This window comes from Chanodichthys erythropterus, chromosome 17 (genome assembly GCF_024489055.1).
Source record: "Chanodichthys erythropterus isolate Z2021 chromosome 17, ASM2448905v1, whole genome shotgun sequence".
In the NCBI taxonomy this organism is placed as follows: Eukaryota; Metazoa; Chordata; class Actinopteri; order Cypriniformes; family Xenocyprididae; genus Chanodichthys; species Chanodichthys erythropterus.
Genome location: NC_090237.1, coordinates 6,223,503 through 6,230,800, shown reverse-complemented (window position 1 = coordinate 6,230,800; position 7,298 = coordinate 6,223,503). Strand labels below are relative to the sequence as shown.

Sequence of the window (7,298 nt, the reverse complement as noted above, 5' to 3'; positions counted from 1 at the left end):
AAGATATGATGACTCCTACTCCCTGATCAGAGTACTGAAGTGGTTAAGACCATTAAAGAACTGGCATTCAGTGGGGCAATCTTCAATGCAGTAGTAGTAGTAGTAGCAGTAGTGGCAGAGAACATTTTGAGCAGCAGAGAGCGATGAATTGTGCACTGATCTTATATCGCCATCTAGCGTCCATTTTCCGACACAACAGGCTTAATAAACAGTGTAATACCTTTCCTCACGCGCACACCAGCGCCAAATAAACCGTGACGTGGGCGTTTCTTTCATTTCTTTCATCACTCGAGTGAGTGACGTGCCACATTCAAGACACAATAAAAGAAACGCAATGTGTCGATTTTACACTGTTTGTGTGGTGAAAAGACATTCTTCGGGCATCTGTTTGGACTCAATACAGTATCCTGCGAGTTTACAGCAGGGATTTTATTATTCAACTAATTTTATTCCGTTTATACTCATCTCACAGTAAGTAAAATGTAAAATGCTCGTATTGATTGAATTCCACCTGACCATCCAGACGCACACAGTTTCTCTCCTCAGGGTAAAATGCTGTGGGAGATGTTTCATCTCCAGCTGACTGAATCCACAATGAGTGGATCCTGACCTCCATCGAGAGGGAGCTGATCTCTGTGGGCAGAGAGAGGAGAAGAGACACTGGGGAACCTGTGGAGCCCGTGGGTGTGGATGAAGAGCAGCTGTACCTTCCTCCACTGACTGAATGTGTGAGAGGTTTGATTGACAGCCTCATCCTGGATGAAATACATTCAGCAGCACCACTGACAGCTCCACCAGCACACTGAGAGGTCAATATATTGTATTACTGTGATAGAAGTGGCCTGCAAGACATTTGTTCCTTCTCAACACTTTAAAAAAAATAAAAATGATAGGCCTATTTCTAAATTCTTAATTAAATAAAGATGAAGTACGTTTTACTAGAAAATATTGTTTACATTTTATATATCATTAATATTATTATTATAATTATTATATATTATTATTAATAATAAAAATTCTATACAATTATTATTATTATAATTATTATATTTTATTCTACAAAAATGCCTATAAACCTGATGCTGACTCTAGTTAATATTATTTAAAATTTTGCTGTGCAAACAGTGTTATTTATTTGACGCATGTTGATCTGGCAGTTTTTATCAGTCCTTACAGTCAGACTGAACCTCTGGTCCCATAATTATGTATTTATGCATCATCTAAATCTGTGCTAAATATACATATATCATTTCATATCCATGCCACAGCTTTAAAGGAATGGAAGAATATCACAGTTAAACAGACCTGCACCTCCATATGAGTGAATAACATGAATCTAGAGTGTGTTTAAATGAGATCATACTTTGAACCACAAATGATGCTTGATAAAATGTATTTTTATTTGCTCCAGCAGTAAGCAGACATGCTGTCATCAGTTTACTCTAACAATAATTGCCAGCTAATCAAGCATGCAATATCACAATTAATGCATTTTCCAGATTATTGCCAATTTTAATTCTAATTATTGCAATTAAAACAGGAAAAAAAACTCCTCAGCTAAATAAAACTTCTATGTATGAGGAAAGCAACAGTTGCAAGTATAAGCATTACTTACAGGCGATCGCATTTAGCTTTGTTTTTCTCACACTGATAATATGGCAACACGGGTGCAATTGTCTTCAGTCTTTTTATCACCTCCTCCTTTTTATCCTCTCTCCAGACTATTTTGAATGCAAAGGCTTTAATTCCCTCATATTTTTGTAACAATTTAAGATTGTCTTTAATGCTGTATTCCCAGGAATCTGATACACATTTATTCAAACAGGGTGAATTTACAGTGAAATAAACCACACATTCATCTTTTCCATTCAAGATGTTCTTCAGATAATTCTTCAGCCGAAACTCTGAATGATCTTGTTTATCTTTATCAGCCTTTGCAGCGATGAGGTTACTGCTCACATAAACCTCATTTTTCTGGAGTTTTTGTTTCACTTCAGTTAGTAAGTTCTGACTCGGATAGTCAGAACCTTGAAGACATTTGTTCTTCTCGACTCTGAACGCGACAGCGTATTGTCCTACGTTTCCCAACCTGTAAGTTATAAAGCAGTGGGAATTTAATGTTTTGTGTTAAATTTACAAATATTGATAGAAAAAAAGTATATATTTCTGTGTGTGTATGTGTGTGTGTGTGTGTGTGTATAGTAGTCAACATTTGAAGTGGATCAAAAAAGTTTGTAAAAGTTGTCATAAGAAGAAGGTTTTAGGACAACTTTAATGAAAGGTTTTGATCTACTTCAAATGTTGACTACTATGGTTTAATGTTAAAATTATTGCATATGTTGTAATTATAAGGGACAAAAAATTATGATATATAACAAAATCCATTAGTTTGTCTTTATTTATTTTTTAATGGAAAATTCTACTATTAAAGAAACTTACTGATTCTCAAAGTTCTTTACAATATCCATGAGAGTTTTTGTGTTCACATCCGCACCTACAGCACAGGTACAAAAGTGAAGCAGGCAGATCACAAGGATCCTCAGTGGTACAGCTAAAACCTGAAACAAACAAACACTTTTATACAAAATATATGCACAGCCTTAATCCCCCACCACTTTTTGCAATGGGAGTCGATATTGCCCCCTACCACTTTTTGAAACAATCTTGCAGCACCGATGTAGGCTATCTAATACAAATTAAACAACTCCAGTTGACTAGCAGAGTATTCGTTTTGCTCGTTTGTTCATAAGAGGTGATCTGATGTTTGAATATGTTTGAAATCATGCTGAGTGTTCGTTGTCGCTGTTTATCTGCCACGAAAGGAAACGGTGCTCTTTCTTTCTGCACGTCTTCACACAGACGAGCACTTCAGTCTATCACTGAATGATGTTGCAGAGACTCTATTCGTTCCAGTGAAATCACATAACAAAATACACACAAACATGCCCCTTCTCTTGATATAAAATCACTGACAAACATCTTTGGTTTTAATGAGAGAAAAAACTGTACAAGTGCGGATTAGAACCCTGAACCTCTGACACGCTTAACAAAAGTCCTACCGCTAAATCTTGTTATTAAGTGATGAGGAAGTGTAACTTACCATTTTCTCTGTTGCTCAGATCAGGAGGTTCAGAGTTGCTGTGCGAGTCTGCAGTGAAGCAGGAGTGATGAGGAAGAGGAAGTAGACTGTTTTTATTCTGATGCTCAACCAGCCCTCTTCTTCAACACCCAGTTAAAATGGTTAATCATACTCGAGAAGGTCAAAAACAGGTCAGTTTTATTCAGAGGCAAAATATGCAATTTGGTGCAAATCACATTTGAACATGATTAACATGAAGTACACCTCAGGTGCTTCAGTCCAGTTAGTGTTCATCTTGAAATATTAATAACAATATAAAAGTTATTCTTATCTTTAGTTTATAAAGTTTATCATTAAAGATTTCACAGCAAAAAGACGTAAACCACGAGCTTAAGGTGAATGTGTTTACAATAATACTAAAATCAGACAACAGAAGGCATGTAGGAGATTGTGTGCAACATTTTTTAAGCAAAGTTTTGATCATGTTGATCATTTAGAGGCCTTTTGTGTATCAAATATGATAGACTTTATAGGGTTATGAGCTGCGTCACCCCCAGGAGGAGTCAGGTAGGTTCAGGTAGGTTCACCTACAGTTCAGATATCAACCAAGCCTACCTGGGTGGGGTGGGTTAGCCTTCCGTTCAGTGCACCACAGCTGGCTCTTCACCCTCAGAGGACAGCTGTGCCTGCTTATGCTCTATGCCAGCTAAGCTGGAAGTTCCATGGGCCAGAATAAACAATTACATTTTAAAGCTTACCCTCTTCTCTATTCAGTATATGTTCTCTCTAAGAAAATCAAGTGTCTTCTGAGGGTTGTGATCTGGAGTCAATCTACTATTGACACATTATCTCTACATTTATGCATGTTGCTTCTACTTGCATTAACATATTTCTTGCGTGTGTTGTTACATTACTTGCATCGATTGCTCTATTTACCTGCGTCAACACATTTCTTGTTTGCGTCAATGGCATTAGCAATACACACTTTGTACATTTTATCAGATTTTTACCTTCTTCTAGACATTTAATTCCTAACTGTTTTCACTTTTGGCCGTTACACATAACAATGCTCCTGTGCCCCAGAACCCACGCTCACCCACAGACACATAATGCAACATACGTCATCTTTACAGGATGTGGTAAACACTATGCTTGAGTGCACAGCTTGTGTGTGTTTTTATGTCACCTTATGTAAACTTCATGGCCCCTAGAGAATTTTCTGTGTTTTGTTATATATTTTCTTATAATTTAAATCTTTATCTACGAGTTTGGAAGAGAACACTCCATTTCTCTTCACAGTTAATAGTATCATTGAGCATCTTTGTTTATCTCACCATGTGACTTCCTCAAAATGGTCAAGCCACAGAACCCATAACTTTCTTGTGAAGAGTTCCACCAGTAACCACAGCATAAGAGAAATATACTGACAAAAACAGCGTACATTTCAATATATAAATTGGCAAACGAAGAAAACAAGCTGGTACAGATATATTTTCATTTTTACAGCATCTACAGTTACATATGACTGATTGAGACATACTGTATGCTAAAAAGTGTCACAGAACAGGAGAATCAAAGACGGCAGGCAGAGGTGAGGATCCAAATTCAGGGAGAATTTAATGAAAATAATCAATCATAACATAAATCATGAACAAAATAACACTGAGAAAAAACAAAGAAAACATAGGCTGGTCAGGTGGTCAGGGCATAGCAGGTTGAGCAGGCCACCAGGGCAAAGCAGTCTGAGCTGGCGGCCAGGGTGGAGCAAGCTGGTCAGGTGGCCTGGGCGGAGCAGGGTGAACAGGCTGGTCAGGTGGCCTGGGCGGTGCAGGCCAATTGTGTGAACATGGTGGAGCAGACAATACCCAGGGCAGAGCTGGTGGTTCACAGATAATCTCTGTAGTCATCACGAGGCAAACAGGCAGTTCAGGAATGACCTCTCTGGTCATTTCAGGGTAGACGGGCAGTTCATTAACACCCTCTGTGGTTGTCTCAAGGAAAACAGTCAGTTCATAGGCTGGAGCTGACACAGGGCTGATCTCTGGGGCAGAAGTGGACTCTGGAACGGACTCATGGACTGGAACAGACTCTGATCTGAGGTATGGGAAGACAGTGGGCTCAGGACTGAAGTCAGTGACTGGAGCAATCGCTGGCGGCCACTGCGGGAAAAGGCTCAGACTTGGTGGCCACAATAGCCGCTTTTCCACTGTCAGGCCAGTGCGAGCCAGGGCTTTCCGAGGGCCAGGCTAGGCTAATAGCCCCGGACTTGCACCGAAAAAACCTGGGCCGTTGGCCCCGAGGAAGCCCCGATGAGGCACGATCAAGCCCTGGAAGTGACAGTGGAAACGCGACTGGCACTGGCACGCACTAGCACGCCCGCTTTAGGCCCGACAGTGGAAACGCGGCTAATGTGAAGAAGCTCAGGCTTGGCGGCCACGATGTGAAGAGCCTCAAGCATGGTGGCCTTGATTTCTGGAGACTCTGGCATGGCGGCCACCAGCTTGACCCCATCGCAGAGCTGCTCGGACCAAACAAAGCGGGTGTCCTCCAGACTCAACGGCAGTCTTAAATACCTATGGACCACCTTAATGTCTTCATCAGCAACTATCATGGCTACTGGGAACTCTCACATTTGGTTAGGGCTACTAGATCGACTCCCACAGTTAATACTGAGCCGCTCAATTCCAGTTGCATTAAACCCCAGGTATACTTCACTTTCCGTGCCCAGACGCGCCTTGCGCACAGTCGCATCCGCACATCTTTCAAAGTATGCTAACCACGGATGTGCACGGATGACCCAGTTCGACACATTTGCAGTACAATTTATTTTATACTCTTTACCAGACATCGTGTCATCAATGGGACATTCGCTGGGCAGGATCGGAGAAGAAACATAGTGTATCCACGATTGCAACATAGTTCAGAAGATACACCAAGAGAACAGGAATCAAAAACGATGGAAAAGGCATGCTTCTGAGTTTACTCATCTTGTTTTTGAATCGCTCTTTACACACTCTTCTTCAGCGACTGCACATTGTGCTCAGTACTGTGCGTATTGCCTCCTAGTGGACTCTTCTGTTCTGCTTGCGCATGTGCTGTTGCACACACACCGTCTCAAAATTTGGGCAAAAATTATGTCATGCGGACGGTGCAGGAACACGGACGGCCGAAGTAACGAGCTAATCAAGGAAAACTGATGCAGCTGGAGCAGACTAATGAAAATGGAAAAAAACTACAGCCTGGCCACAGGAATCAGGACACAGGAAAGAACACAGAAACTAGGCACAGAAAATGTCAACATAAAAGTCCCACAGAGTGCAAGACACAGAAGCAGATCTGACAAAAAGAATGAAATTTAGCACAAAAAAAAAGAAAAAAAAAGAAAAAAGAAAGCTGGGGTAAACAGTTATGATCAGACGATGCATTATATTCAGCACGTATTCAGTCAACCTCTGGTCCCAAGAATATGTATTTACTTATCATACTGGATGAAAACAGTGGGAGATAATACATTTCTTGTTATTATGATGATCTGGCAGGGTTTTTTTCTTTCTCTCTCTCTCTTTTTTTATTTTTTTTGGTCAGTTCTTGCGTTATATTCTGCACATATTCAGTCAACCTCTGGTCCCAAGAATATGTATTTACTTATCATACATCTGGATGAAGCCAATACATTTCTTCAATATATAGCCTAATATGAACTATATTATTATCATCTTGTTAGGTATTATAATGTAAAAAGAAAACAGGCAGTTCACACACAACACATTTTTCCATTCCTCTACTTTTTCCATTGTTTTTCTATGTAAATGCATGGCTAGACAGACATGTTTGACCAAAGTCCCTTTAAGGCAAGCCATTTATGTTGCCCATTTTGAGCCCATGCACTCATATCCCATTATAGTGACCCAATTACAGAAAAAGTTACAGTAAAGCTACAGAAATTCTGACAAAAAGTTTTTCGTGGTTTAACTCCTTGGCCCTGAAGACCTGTAGGATTGATATAAATGTTTGTGTGTTAAATGTCTATACACCTTTAACTTATTTAGTGTAATGATCACTCATGACTGAATTCTTAGCTTCACATAATTTTGTTAACACCAAGGATAGTGAAAATCTATCAAATTACTGTAGTATTGTTCTGTTTATTATCTGTTATTTATCTATACAGATACATCTACGACCATTTCAAATGATTTCATTTAAAATACTTTAATTT

General features: G+C 39.6%; 1 long non-coding RNA gene across 2 annotated transcripts; it reads right to left on the bottom strand.

The window, feature by feature from the left end:
• Window positions 1-1,360: 1,360 nt before the first annotated feature.
• LOC137004969 (uncharacterized) lies at window positions 1,361-3,915 on the bottom strand. Of its 2 annotated transcripts, none has more exons than XR_010892197.1 (4): window positions 3,695-3,915; window positions 3,101-3,250; window positions 2,440-2,558; window positions 1,361-2,089 (listed from the first exon to the last, which is right to left on the bottom strand). It is a non-coding gene; the product is annotated as an uncharacterized lncRNA (long non-coding RNA). The 2 variants fall into 2 exon arrangements; XR_010892196.1 differs by having other exon boundaries at window positions 3,101-3,219; window positions 3,695-3,913.
• Between the last annotated feature and the right edge of the window lie 3,383 nt (window positions 3,916-7,298).